Below are 16,253 nucleotides of genomic sequence, written 5' to 3'. Positions count from 1 at the left end.
ACTGTACATATCATGACTCATCTACAATTAACAGATTTCTACTCAACGCTGCATTAACTGACATCAAAGTTGCAGAACCCGCAGTCGTTGCCGCCGCTATTCGATACTCATGCAAAGTTTGTATATCACGGTGGTTAACCTAAGCTTTATTGCAAAGGAAGTGCAGAGGTATTAGAAAGGATTTACCTTGTTCAAACAGACCAATATCTCAGATGTTTCCTTTCCCTTTCAATTCTTGTTCATCTTACTGGACTTCTGAATCTAATCGCTTGAATTCATGTGATCAGTAAACGTTGTTGAAATTAGTGTTCTATATAATATGAATTTTTTATAGTACAGTCAAATTAGGCACAAAACAATTATAATTCACAAATCATTACTGAGGGAGGCAAATATATATATAATTTGATTGAGGGGGCGATTGAGTTTATGGAATAGTCTTACAAAACTTGATGAAGATTTTTTAATTATTTGAATTTACTTGAGGGCATGGTCTAACCTTGCGAGTATTCATGATGAGTTGAATTATAACACTTACTTATTTACAGATTAAAAGTTACATTATGAGCTTCATAATGTAACATAATGTCGTTATACGCAGGATATAATGGCAAAAACATGAATACTTTACTATTCCGCAAGATATGCAGCGCAATAAATATATCTACTTACGAACCATTCCGCAATCTTTTCTAGTATAGTTGTAGAGGTAATATTTCTTCTCCATTTGGATCTAACAGGTACATTTAACAAGTATATGTATAGAAACCAAAACGTTTGTTTTACTGTTACAATAGTTGCTTATAAATAGTGTGTGAATAAGATTTTGCACTTTGTAAGTATAAAATCTTTTAATATTTCATCCCGACAAAATGATAAAGTTGGGTAGTCATCGCTTATTTTCGAATAGATAAACAAATCACAAGTAAATATCCCAGTTACGTACAGTTGTACCTGCATTTGAGTAAAATCAGGATTCCGTTTTTTCTAATTTGATCTCTCATTTTGAAAGACAAGCATGTAACATTGCAACACTTTGATTTGATGACAATTTTGATATTTTTAAATGTGTCAAATAGGTAGAAATTTTTGCTAGTATTGTTTAGAAATTGGAAATGGCAGCCTAACCTATTACTTAGAATAAAAATGGCAATGGTAATAATTTATGACGAAGATGATGTTTCTATTTACCAATACACAAGCACTCTTTTGATATCAACACATTTTTCCTCACAGCAAACAAACTTATCCTACAAATCAAAATTCATGATTTATGAAAAAAAACTGATCTTTTTGTTAAAGTATAAAAAGTCGATATGATTATCTAACTCCATTTTATCATATCTAATCACTGCACATACTATTGAATTATCTGGAACATTTACACATTATCTATTTTTAGGCGTAACCTTGTCAAGGACAATGAACCATCAGAAACAAGCATCTGTTCCCTCTAGCATCAGTTTTTACTCTCGTAGGGGACAAACTTCAGTTTACACAATTCGGTAGTGGATATAGTTCGTCCCACACGGGTTCATAATATTCGTTATACATATGGAATTTATATATATTTATATATAATTTATATATATTTATATATATATATATATATATATATATATATATATATATATATATATATAAAATTTTTAATAATTCGCAATAAACATCAGCTCTTCTAAACACTTCCTCATTCGTGACTCGATGTACCCATAGAAACATTAATAACCTCCAAAGAATCTGCATGTCAAAGGCCTCCATATGGTTCATTAATTTCAGTTTGAATGACCACGTTTTTACCTTATGTGTTAATCAAATCTGTCCGTCGCTAAACGTATTTTTTTACTCAATATTTGAAAAAAGTGTTAGTCAATCAACAGCGGAGTATGATTACTTTATTCTCTTCTGATAATTTTGTCTTTTCGTTGTCGTGAATCACTATTTAGTAAATTCAATATAAAATCTTATATTCAAAATCAGTATTAAACCATTAAATTGAATATTTCAATTTATTTTTTTAATTTAAATTTTTAATAGCTGTCGCTTTCCTTAGTGTCCATTGTGAAATTAATGCCAAGCCATCTATCATAATGCTAAATGAAAATGAGACATTAAACAATATAATTGGGAAAACGTTGAAATCTCCGATGTTGTCTTCTTTACTTTACTTTGCACTGTTCTTTAATTTTGCATATGTACAGTGACTATTCTATTATATAGAATATACTTCATAACTGAGAATTTTTAACTCTTCATAACAGTTACATCTCATATTTTTCAATCACATCTCTAATTTTGCATATAATATCAGAATAGGCTTCGACTTCAAGACAGGCATCGTGCATTTGGTCAAAACTTTATGTAAATAAAAACTCCATTTGTTAAAAAATACAAAAGATCCCATCTTCTTCAAGATCCCAAACTTTATTGATGACAGGGGTTAGTAAAACCAAATTTACTGATGTCACGGGAAAAAGAAAAGACCAGGTGTGAAAATTATACGGATATCGAATTACTAGATGATACAGTATATAAAGTAATAGTCAAATACGAAATAAATTAAGGAAGAATGATGAGAATACCAAGGAGGTTTTTGGACAAGGCGATCAACATTGGACAAAATATTTACACTTAAACTGATACAAAACAACAGATGCGAAAAAAATATGTCGTGTTTTTACTGATTTCTAGCAGGCTTATGACTCAATACAAAGAAAAAACTATATGAAACACAAGAAAATTGAGGTACCTCATTGAAATGACATTGACCAATACAAGCAATAGAATTTCATTTCACCATTTATCGGATGGATTGATAATGAACAAAGGACTAAAGAAAGGGGATCCTCACTTTACAAATTTATTCGATATTATATCAGAACTGGTAATATAATAAAAAAGATAAAATAACATACAAACATCAGCCTCCATCTTTCACAATAAAGAACAGATGACAATAACATAATGTTACTAACAAAATCTAAGAGAGAAATGGAAAAGCAGTAATAAGAAATAGAAAACAACTGTAAAAGAAGAAAAAGTTGATTTGATTATGCTGGAATAACCATAGCATCTATAAACCTAGAAGAAAATAAAAAAGATAAGAAAATACTGAAAAGTAACAGAATAGTTGGATCGCTACAAAAAATAATGAAAATAAAAAACCTTTCAAAAGCGGTGAAAATCAGAGGCTATCAGAAGCATGGGCGATAACAAAAAAGATGAGATTAAACTGGAAATATGGGGAAGAGAGATCCAAAGGAAAATATATAACGGTATCAAAATGAAAAAAATTAATCTGGGGAGCACGTATAGATGACTGAACTGTACAAAAGAAGGTTGAAATAACACAAATAGTTCGAGCACAAAGAATAAGATAGTTATAACACATTGCCAGAAGGGCTGCAGGGAAAGATCTAAATGATGGCCTAAGGAAAAAAATGGCTACAAGAAGTCAAGCGGGATATATATGCGGTAGGAAGGATTGTGTGGAGAGAAGTAGCAAAGGACCGAAGGCAGTGGAGAAGAATATCGAAGATTGGAACAAGGGTCTAGAAGATTTCTATATCTTTTTTGAATAGATTATTATAGAATATCATCACTACACAATAGCTCGATTTCAAAGCAACCTTACAAGATATATTCGGAGATCTAGATAATGCCATTACTGTTCTACAATTTTCAAAATATCTTTCAATGGATTTATCTTTTCTGTTAGTATACTTCTCCTGGACTGGACTATCATTTATTCACTGATTTTTTGAGATTACGACAAGGGAGAAATAAGTCATTGCGAGATGCATTGACTCGGTTACATTTTTTTTAAGTTTTGATTTCGATGAATGGAATATGTACAGTCAATTTAACACATTTCCGTATTTGAACAACTTAGTCACAAATACACGTGTAAATTTGGAGCAACATTCTTTGTTTATTGATATTTAATTTCTTTTTATCGATTCGTAATAATTAAAAGAAGTGAATCTCTAGGAAAAAACACATAAATATAATTATACAAATATTTCATTTTTCTTAGAAAAAACAAATAATATATATTTTTGACGGTTAGGTAGACACTTATATTTCAATTGTAGGGGTCCGAAATGCAGTACATATGGACATTGTATCCTGTGCGGCCAGAAATCCATTGATTTTTTTCATCCCTAGGATTTACATTAACCCTATAATCAAATTTAATAGTTATTCACGGTTTTGTACCTCCTTCTTTGTATATACCATGCCGATTGTTCCAGTGTGAAATTGAATTCAATAGTTAGTAAGAGCAGACACATCAGGGGAGGAGATAAAAACGAGTTTTGATGAAATATGTCTTCAATATATTCCAAAAACCATACAGATTTTTCCACCCCGATGATTATATACATATGTTTATTTCGCTTTTAAAAAAATATCTTACATACAAGAGTATCAATAAGAATGCTACAAAAGCTATCATGTTACGCACAAAACAAGCAGTCAAGAGATGGGAATAGTTCCTACTTATTACCATTCATTTACACCATGGTTGTTAAGATAAAAACAATCTATGGACTAATGGTCTCGCGAATAGAACTCAAGCAACAGTCAATGGTGTAGAGACTAAAGGAGTTACGAGGATTTGTACAACAGAAGCATTAGAAGTTATCTCCTCGGTACCTTTGAGTGGCAAAAAGAGTTAGAAAAACGACAACCTTCAAACAGAAATCATACCATATGGGTATGGGTGTATATATGACAAAAACCGACTACTCCGAAACAATAGAAACCTACTTTAGCACCTTTCAAACAGAAGTTGGATAGACAGACAGAAGGAAAAGAAATATATCAATCTTACCTTACTTTCAAGCAGTTATAACAGCCAAAAACTTACAAGTAATCAAGCTGAAGTGCCAGCACACAAAGAGATATAGGTGAACAAGAAAGGGGGATCAAATTCTTTTTCACCGGGTCAAAACTGTTTCTCGGGGAATACTACAATTAAAAATCAGAACTCAAGTAAATAGACCACCTCTACTGAGTACTCAAATGAGAGTCTATATCTGGTCTATCGAGATCATCTTCACGAACCGTCTACTAATACATCGACTTAAGTAGGAACAACTTACACATTTTCGCAAAGTTCCTGACAAGAGACAGTGGCTTGAATGGACCGGCGACTACAAATTATGCGGATAAAAACAGAAGGTATAATTAATGTTTGCACAAGGCAACATCATAACTTTATGTTACTACATGTTATAAATATGTATGTTCTCAAAAAACTACTTAATCGTTGATTACTTGTAAAAAATATATTACCTTTTCACGTAACAGTTCTGACCAGCTAACCTCTATACAAATTTCAAATTTGTTAAACACAAACAAATTAAACTAAATAAAATTTGTTGGACCGTTGTTTTGTTCAATTACCTACGCTACTGGTTTTGTATCGAGTTAGCAAATGTCATTTTCAGTGTTGTTTTCGCTTCAGGTTTTTCTTTACTTAGCTTATCAAATGTGTTGTTTGGGGGTGCATAATTTGTGGAGGTTTGTGAACATTGAAATTTTCGAACGACTGCCCACGCACAAAAGAATCTTAACAAAACGAATTTTGGGGATTTGCTTCAGGTTTGCAAACGTCACAGAAAATTGAGATTATTTGATTGTAAATAATATACCAACAATTCAAAAATATGGAATCACCACGTTTAATGAATTGATAACAATTGATGAGAATTCAAATTATTTTGCATGTTGAATTTTAGGCGTGGGAAGGAAAATATTTGAAAACTATCTCAATGTTCTGAAAATACTTCAAAAAGTAAAGTCATAAAAAAAAAATGTGGGAATTGAAAGTTGGTATAAATTGATAGAAAATCAAAAAAAATACGTCACTCAAGATCTCGTCAGGATTTTCTTGGATCTCCTCGAATCTGTTGATTTCTTCCCACTGACGAAAAAAATGTCCTCAATGGTTAGCTTCTTAGAATAACATTGTGCAGATTTGATTAGAAGTTGTTAGAAAATTTTGTTAAGATATAATAGTGGTTGTCATATGATAATGAAAAATTTGGTAGTAAATTCGGTCAGATAGGTAGATGACCTTTTGGTATAGTAATTAGGTTATTTTTGATATAGACAAATTGGTGCATTTCTTTGCACTAATAGACACGATCTTTTTTTGAGCGATTGTCAAAGTCTTTTTGATACCCAAATATTCACGCACTATTTAATTTATGCGAGTGGAACTAATGCCTAAGTAAGTATGCCTCATTCTCGATGTTTCAACATAAGTTTACGCATAGCATCGATATTTTCTGACACAATAGCCGATTTTGGACGCCCTTCATAGGTCGTAAGGAACATTGCCAAATCTGTCTAGTAAACATGTGCCGTAGTGTGTGGTATTCCCCCATCCTGCCGGAACCAAACACGCTTAAGCAGATTCTGTTCTGGTTCCGAGCATACCAATTAACAGTAACTGTGGTCCCTTTATCTTTGAAAAAACAATATTGCCAGTCGAGCCAAGAGTACAAAAAACTGTTCACTTTTTTTTAAAGTAGAGCCCAAAGATATCAACTATCACATAAGCAAAATTCCCAATGGAAAACTTAAAGTAGTCCACCAAAATCGACTAACGTCGTTCAATGGAGATCATGATCTAGAGAAGGTGTGAGCCATGTCCGATAAGAGCCTGACCCTGCTTACGAGGAATTCATGGGGGCGTTGTCCGAAAGCAGTTTGGGCAATTAGAGAAACTTAAAGAGCAGATTCCAAGGCAAGACAGAGACTCATACACAATTCAAAGTACGTCTTCTACCTACTGAACACAATGTTCATACTACCACTACGCCAAGACTCACAATTACACTGTCTTACGCGCGTTTCGATAACCAAGTTATCGTCTTCAGAAACTAAAAGGAAAAAGTTAAGCTTGAGTTTCGGAAAAAAATAACTTGGTTATAGAAAAGCGCGTTAGGCAGTGTAATTGCGAGTATTAGAATGGTGGTAGTGTAGACCGTGTGTTCAGTATGAATATCATCAACTGTTCCAAAAATTCCAACTTAATTACGTCTACTACCCGGTAACCAAAAACGAATTTCAAGATCGATCCTCCTACCGCGATGTGTGGGAAATGGAAATTGTCTAAGACCAAGATCCCGCCAGTTGCATTGGCTAATCGTCAAGAACATGGTAGAGGTGAACTTCTAGGATGCCGGTGCCTACATATTTGCAGCTATACAAATCGTTATAATCACCTAAAATAGTGCGCTGTTATTTTCATAAGACAGGTACGTGCACGAAGGGATCCAGTTGCCGATTTAAACACTCAGTATCGGTTATACATGAGTTCCAGGAGTAACTTCTTTCTAAGGAGGGCGTAATATTACGAACACGTCCATTGACGTAGATCGTGAAGCTAGTCCTGTTCTATTATGCTAATAGAATCGAAAGTTTGGCGGTGCGGCAGGCAATTCCAAGAAGGATCGATTACATCATCTTTTTATATGGCGGAAATTTCTAATCTGATATAATCCCAAACACATCGGGATAGACAAGTAAAAAATATGTGTAAGAAATTTGTATGTTTTGAATTAGATTTGTTTAGTAATAAGTTTTATGGCATAGTTTAGTATATCTAGTGTAAGTGTATTAAATATATTAAGCATGTGAGAAACACGGAATGTATAAAGGTACCGCACCGTATAAATATTGTTTAAATTGACAAGAAAAACATTACAATAGCTTTTCGAGGAACAATTAAGGTAGACAGTACAATAAATACAAAAGTGAATCGAAAGTTTGAAGTGAAGTGAGAAAACGGAGATTAGAAAACTAGTCCTCAATCAGCTGCAATTATTCTTATGAATACCGCATCTTATCATTCCCAAATATTAAACAAAATTTCCAATACTATTACATTTATGAAAATTAAGAGAATAAGTGTTCATATAATAAATGAAATTACTAAAAATCAAACATTCCACACTAATGCGCAATAGTAATGTTCAATGAAAGCTTGCAAGGTGGATATGAAGCGATAAAATGATTTTCTACAGATAATACATAAATTGGATGGAATGCATTTTAAAAAATGTTACAGCGAGATAATTGAAATTTTATATTTCCTCTGTAACAAAGATTGTTGACGTTTAAATTGAAATTCGAGCTAGTTATCGTATAAAACTCGGAATCGTTTAATCTTAAGGCGATTTGTGGCCAAAGAACGGATTTTTTAAATGTTCACAGATTTGATAGAAAAGTTTAATTATCAAATAATTAAAAATGATAATAGTTTGTCTTCCGATCTATGTTCTGCCTCGACTATTTTATTCGCATTTTTTTTCACGTTTATATAACTATAAAAGATATTAATTTTCTCTCATGATTTTATATTACTCGTTCTTTATCCAAGACTACTCTTTAATGTATAAACGTTACAAACATTTCTTTTTGTAGTACTCAGAAAGTATAAGTTATTTTTTTGTCCTTTATCGTTTTCCGTCGTTTGTATTGGACATTTCTGTGTATTATTTTCACATTCCACAAAATAAAACAGTTTAATACTGTGGTTCGATGGATCGGAATAAAACAAATTAAACTCGTCAACGATTTATCAAAATAATGCGACATCAGAAACAGATCGATAGAAGCCAAATGATGATCATCATGCCCGGTCACAATTTTGAAAATGTTGCTTGATCATTAATCAAATTGATAATTACCCTTTGCTGGTGTAATTACTTTGGTATTTTAATAAGAGGGGTGACTAGTCAAATCTCTGTAAATAAAATCCCGCCAAATTCATTAATCACAACGCGCCTTTAACCTTTAATATTTGAAAACTAAACTGCGAAATATATCAAACATAAGCGAATATGATATGTCATCCTGTCTGTTAAACGCAAATAGTGAAATTATATTTTGTTGGCACTTAAATACAAATTTTGGGTTACACTGAAATAAGACATCAAACAGAAAATAACACAACATCTTGGATTGATCTAAAAATTATAAAATCACATACATAACTGAAAACTTTGCAATAAGTAGATTTAAAATTTGAAAAATCTCGTAATATAAACATAAATAGAAATATCTATAATTCAATAATTTATTCTTCTCAAAGCTACGAACCCTTTCTTCAGTCTAATTAGAGTTTCTTAAAAAACACAAAAAATACAATAAAAGTATATTCTGAAATCGAAGCAGTGAAACATTAATGGGCGATAGAAATCGACAGTGAAATCGCCTAGACACTGAAGTAACTCTCATAATATTTTAAAATTACAACTAATTCAAACTGTTCTATTACCATTAATATAAATGAAAAGAAATAAAATTTCCATACTGATTTTTCAAAAATATAATGTGTAATAACCGAGCAGACATAACCAAGTCTGTTCGCCTCAATTCCAAATATTTTCTCAAGTATTTTTGAATCTGATCGATTTCAAAGAAAACATAATATGTAACGCGGCACTAAAGTCTGTTTTTGTGATACACACCTCAGCAGCCAATCTCCAGCCTGGTAACAAACAACTTTAATGCCTTCATACATGAATAAAGTATTACACCTGATGAAAAAGATATTCTTCCAATGAAGAAAAACAATGTATATAGCAATAAAATAAGGAATTCCGTCCAGTTCGGCTCAAATTCGGTGGTTACGTTTTGCGTTTAACAGGTACTAACCTTCTATTAGTGCCTCTGCCTAATTCCAACCCTATTTCAGATTCGGCTTAACCAACCAACCTTAACCAACGAAAAGATGTTCCAATAATTCTCCACTATCAGTGAAAAACTTATTATTTTAAATGTACACGATAGCATAAAATACAATAACCCGAAATTTACTGTACAAGAAACTGTCGATCGATGATGCCGAATGACTGGAGTTGGAATGTTCACCGTTTTTGAACTATTGCGGGGAAGAAAGATAGAAGGCCAAGTGGAGCCTCCCAATAAAAGACCAGACAGACGAGTAAAAGTTCTTGATGAAGACACCAAAAGTGTATTTTGAAGAAAAGTTCACTATTTTTATTTTAAAACTTTTATGGACCACTTTGAGAAATATAGATTTTGCCTGGGAAAAGCACTTTTACTGGAACGCGATGAAATTGTTTGCTGGCGACGAAAATACTTAAGAAGTATAAAGCAGTACAAAACAGAGCAGAAGAAAATCTTTTATCTTGATGAGACGTGGATAAATGAAGGTTATACAGTTCCAAAAATGTGACAAGACAGAAATATAACCAGTGCTGGCCAAGCTTTCATGGAAGGCCTGTCAGGGGATATTAAGGTGCCTTCAGGTAAAGGGAAAATACTAATAATCGTCCATATTGGAAGAGAAGAGGAATTTTTAAAAGAAGGTTTGCTAACCTACCACCAGGACATAGGATTCGGTTGTTTTTGAAGACTATTTTGGTGAAATGATGAAATATCTTCCGGCGGATTCAGTAGTAGTTATGGATAACGCTAGTTATCATTCTCGATGCATAGAGAAGACTAAACTTGATCTTTGAGAAAACAAAAAATTATTGACTGGTTAACCACCAAAATTATTGAATTTGAAAATAATGTGATAAAAGAACGTTTTATGAAATACGCCGTGGAAGATATAGCAGAAAAACATAGTGTAACTTACATGGGCGCAAATGAAAGGATTTGTAGCAAGACACAACACGACATTCAAAATGAAAGACGTTTGATCAATAAAGAGGTGACACCAGAGAACTGGCTAAAATCAGTCCAGCATTTGATTAAAGAAGAGGAGAAAATGTGGGATCTTGACTATAATATATAATTGTATAACTGTATAATGTTCAATAAAAAATAAGTGTACCTAGTACTATGTACATAATGCCTGATTTTTATTCTGTTAAAATAAAGTTCTTTCCTTTTTACGAGTACTCCGTCTTGATTTGATATATTTTGATAAAGAAGTAGGCGAAACGTCAAAATTTTGTGCTTTTAAACGAAATTTTAATTAAAAGAGAACTAAAATCGTGACAATTTTTTATTAAAAATTTCATTTTTTCAAAAGACTGATTGAGATGGTAATGAGATATTAGTTAAATTTGTGAAAAATGATTCAGAACAACCTTGATTTTCTCAATAAAAAATTCCCGTCGCAAAGGAGAGGCCGATAAACAATTTTTTTTGTACAAGATCCAAGATTATACGATGTTATAACTCTAATTTATAGGAATAATTTATTTTCTATGGTAGTCCATTGTTACAAACTCAGTACAACCTTTATTTTCGGGGAAAAATACTGCACATGTGACTGAGAAAGTGATAATCATTTTTCCCTCCAGTTAATTCATGACAGACTGAGTGAAGTCTTTTAAGAATTTTTTGTTATCCGCATTACAGCTGTCTGGTATTATTTTTATTGAACATAAAACGACAGGTAACAAACACAACTCTAGAGCCAGCAAAAAAGGCATAATTTGGGTATATATATTTTATATCGAAGCACCGTCGCTCTCCTTAGGCTTTATCAATCATATACGGATGATTTTTTTTAATGGTGCTTCGATCTCAGAATAACTAACGAGGAATCTTTATTTTCTTTAATTTTGAACCTTTCCAGATAACGCCGGTAAAAATATTTATTACATTTTTTACGATGTATCTATCACAAGGCTAGCACAAAGCACAACAGTCTGAGAATTCATTTCAAAATGAAATTCCAATGTTAAGATTCGATTATTTCGGACTTTGGACGAGAAAATTTTTCTGTTTGCGACTGCAATTTTTTATCGCAAAAATAAAAGTTGTTGTACCAGGGTCCTAGTATAACGTTACGCCGAAAAAAATTAGTTTTATTAATTTGAATGACATCATCGAATAATCATACAAGTGGGATATCAGTTGAATAATGGATTTTCTTAAAATTTTCAAAAAGTAGATTTTTCTTAAGCGCAATTCTTCGGAACAATTTATAACAACCTTAGAACAATTCGGAACAACCTCAGAACAACTCATAACAATCATTAAAAACACAATAGCTCGAAAATGCGGTGCTCATCAAAAAATGATTTTTCGTTAACTTCATATTCCGGAAGTCTTTGTAAAAATATTATTCTTTAATTTGTGATATAAACATAAATCAAAAATTGTAGTTGATCGATGATTTTGAGGTTTGGTTTAGGTATCTAAATGTTGATTCTAAACGACTAAGTACTGTCGAGGAGAATAGTTTTTTGGAAATTACCAAATACTCAATATTTCGGAACATATTAGAAATTAGTATTTAACCTAACGTCGCTGGACTGAAAAATGAAAATTAAATTCGAGAATTTTTTATTCTTTCAAAAGTCGTTTTACCTATACAAGGACACAGTACAATAAAAATAGACAAAATCCAAGAATGTTAGATTTTGAAAAAGTATTAGGCCTGTTTCATACGTATGCGGTTCCATTCGGTTCACTTCGTTTTCGTTTTCGCTTCGTATTTGTGGTGTAGTAATCATGGAGAGAAGGTAAGTTATGGTTTTTTCTGTACAGAAAAATGCTAAAACGAAGGATAAATAAAAAATTTCATTGGATGCATCCTCCCATAACTTTGCAGCAAGAATTTGGAGCAATCTATACTATTTTCCCGAAGCTAAGAGAGAACGAAGACAAATATTTTAAATACTTTAGGTTGTAAACTAAATAATTTCATGTATGTGAAGTTCAAGGACCGTCTTCGACGCCAACATACATTCATGAGAGAATGTATTCAACCGATTCAGAACCTGTTCGTGTCGAGAGTATTCGTTGTTGTACTGTTTTTAGTAGGTACTGAACAAAGACCGAAGCATTATTGCACACATTTTCAGTTGCGACCGGAAAACGCAAACGAACCGAATCGATTGGGAACGCATACGTATGAAACAGGTCTTGGACACCATATTAAATGTCTATTAATGAAACATATCTTTTCACTTGTTATCAACTTTTTGAATTAGGTTAACATATTGAATAATTAATTGTTCATTAAGGTTAGTCTTGACATGAATGATATTTCAAAGTAAAAAAAATACATTTTTGCTTATTAATTCGAAAAAAAGTTTCTCAAACTTTTTTAATTTAATAAACGAACTTTCTTGCCTACAGTAAACGATTATCTGAGGAATAAATTAACAAATCAAAGAAAAAATGAATACCTAAAGCTATTCAGAAAATTATTCTATCGAAAAACTCTGTGTTGGGAGAAACCTTTTGAAAGTTGACGAGAGTAAAAACAATAAATAATAAACAAATAAAAAAAAATTAAATTGTCTTAACATCTCTTGTAATATTTAACTTGCTTTATAAATTGAAGAATTGGAAAGTTAACGCATCTGTAATTTTATAGTTCAGCATCTATTTAATTTTTTCATTTCCTTCCTTCCATTTGTAGAAAAAACTCAACTTAGAATTGCGTAAAATCGATTGCATAATAATGTTTTAATATCTGTTTCATGTTATTATATTGGCAACAAGCTTTAAATGGCCTTTACTCTATTTGATAATTTACAGTCATCAGATTTTGTAAACAAACTATGTTTACATATGTAATGAATAAGTATAATCTCATTGTGTATTTTCCATTGTCGGGTGTATAAAAGATTATTACCACCTCAGTTTTCTTCTGATTATTGGATTGGCGCAAAACCAAATTGCTCGTGGGAAGGAAGAAGTCAAAAACTTTTTAAGACTCGGGTTAAACTATAAGTGAAAGAAGTGGAAGACCTCCAGGCAAGTAAAACGGGTTTTTTCAAGAGAAATCTCATAAACAGGAGCATACTCCAACACCATTTGTAGCAACGGCTAGAATTTTTTTCAAAATAGCCACAAACGGTCAAGTGTTATTTTCAGCGATAATAAATTTGACATTCATGGTCCAGACGGTTTGATTATTACTGGCATGACGTTAGGAAAGAAAAATAATTGTCAAGAATATCGCATTGGGGTGACGGAGTTATTGTGTGAGCTACGCTTGATGAAAGGGTGTAATCACAAATCGCATTTTTTCTGCAAAATGGATGCAGTTATGTATCAAAATGTTTTGGAAGAGTTTTTTAGCCATTTATTAGATTTTTGGAAGTGGAGCGAAAAATTTATAATGCAGGCACTACAAAATAATAGTTTAAGGATTTATGAATCAACATTTTTGATGGGCGAGCCCTTAGTCCGGTTTTCAGTCCAATACAAAATTTGTGGGGAATTATAGCAATACAACCTTCAACCTTCTAAAGACAAAAATCAGAATATAAATTAGTTGAAAAGAAGAGAACAATAGCTAAGTGAAAATCCAAACATTGATTGATGTTTTCACATGATTTTTCAAACGAAAATTTTCATTAATTGATAAATATAGTTTCCCTGGTACAAAATATTGACCATTCACAACCAACAATATATATATATATATATATATATATATATATATATATATATATATGTAATGGATGTAATTTTTGCTGCTGTATCACTTCTTGAGATATGTTTCTCCCATTCCTCTAATGCCGCTTGCTCAAGCTCATTTAAATTTTTAAGTGATGGATTTCGACGACGAATACGGCGTTTTAAAATGTCCCAGACTGCTCGATAGGATTCATATCTGGACTTTCTGGTGGCCAGTCCAGGGTATGAATTCCTACTTCGTTTAGGTAATTCAGAACATCTTCCGCAACGTGTGGTCTAGCATTATCATGCATTAAACGAAAATCATCGCCAATAAATGGCCCAAACGGAACGACATGATTTTCAAGATTGTCTGTTATGTATCTTGCTGCGTTAATGGCGGGTCTAGGAAGAGACACCGATTCTGAGCGGGCATCAAAACAAATTCCTGTCCAAAAAATTATACACCCTCCTTGGAACGGCTCCCTGGGAATAATACAAGACTGTGCAAATCTTTCTCCTTGCAATCTTCGAATTTGATTACGTCCATCCGGACCTCTTAGACTGATTTTGTCTCATCAATAAATAAAACTACCAATTTTCTAAATTCCAATCGAAATGTTGTCTTGCAAATCTTAGTCTAGCAACACGATGCTGCCTGGTTAGCGCGACACTTGTTAGTGAACGATTTCTTAATGAATTTAATTGCAAAAAACGGTCATCCTGAGGAATTAAAATTGAAGGACTTCCTTGTCCAGGCCTCCTAGAATGTGAACCGGTCTATCAAAATCTTTGCACCAATCTGCCAATGGTTGTATGGTGTACGCCATACAGAGAAAAAAAGAAACCCAAAAGATTAACATTTTAGGTTTTGATATTGAAATAAAGGATGGTGTTATTTATGGCCACGAGTTTCTGTCTAATTGCCGTGATCTCCCTTTTGTGTGTCATTTCTTATCCTGTGCCTCCTGAATTAGCTGCTACTCTTCTCCAGAAGTCCTTTTCGGTCGTCATTATCATACGTTACCATATGTTACAATGCTTTCAAGGATCGTGGTATAAAAATTTGTTGGCTTTTAATATTGTTTGGTTTTATAATATCATTCTATTTTTTTCCCTTTCTCCGGATAATGTCTGGAGAAAGGCTCCGATTCATATGCTTTTTATACGTTTGTATTCTTCTATAATTTTCGAATCATGTAGCTGTGCTATAACTATTTGATCGTCTGCGAACCAAAGCTTGTATAACTAGCGTGTTGTTTTAGGTTTTTCGTGGCAGTAAATTCTTAAATTCTATATGGTTTTCTATAAATCTGTAATAACTCAAGTGAAAACATATTTTACATTGTTTTCTGCACTGTTTTTAGTTGTTTGTTTGTGAGGGAATTCATAATCGCGAGACACATTTTTTATTTGATTTTGAAATCTTAATATTGTATTTTCATATACAAATACATACTTTTACGGCTTGATGTTAAGCCTTTTGGCGAAAAATCATTTTTTTTTGTTGAATAGTAATTTTTTGATAATTTTCCACATTCAAGAGACAAGTATTCCTAAATATTCCACAAGATTAGTAAATTAATACAGAGGTATAAATCATACTAATATTTTCCACCCGTATAACCGACACTTACAAAAAGATAAAAAGTAAACCGAACATGTATACTTGTTAAAATCAAAATTAGATTCTGAAAAAATATATGTACTATATTCATACTGTTTATTTTTATGCCACTTAACAAGAATAGTTATTTTTTTTTAACGAAAACATTAAGAAGAACCAATTGTAAATTATATAGTATTAAACTAATAAGATATTTGATTCTTCATTGTTATACAACGAAATGCCAAACAAACCATGGTTTACTAAGACGGACACATTCCTATAC

At 32.2% G+C, this 16,253-nt stretch overlaps 1 protein-coding gene across 2 annotated transcripts in view; it reads right to left on the bottom strand.

The window, feature by feature from the left end:
• LOC130452612 (semaphorin-2A) overlaps window positions 1-16,253 on the bottom strand; it is a 1,040,595-nt gene that overhangs the window by 500,992 nt on the left and 523,350 nt on the right. The window lies entirely within an intron of this gene.

Source organism: Diorhabda sublineata, chromosome 2 (assembly GCF_026230105.1).
Source record: "Diorhabda sublineata isolate icDioSubl1.1 chromosome 2, icDioSubl1.1, whole genome shotgun sequence".
NCBI lineage: Eukaryota > Metazoa > Arthropoda > Insecta > Coleoptera > Chrysomelidae > Diorhabda > Diorhabda sublineata.
This window is presented reverse-complemented; position numbering and strand designations above follow the sequence as displayed.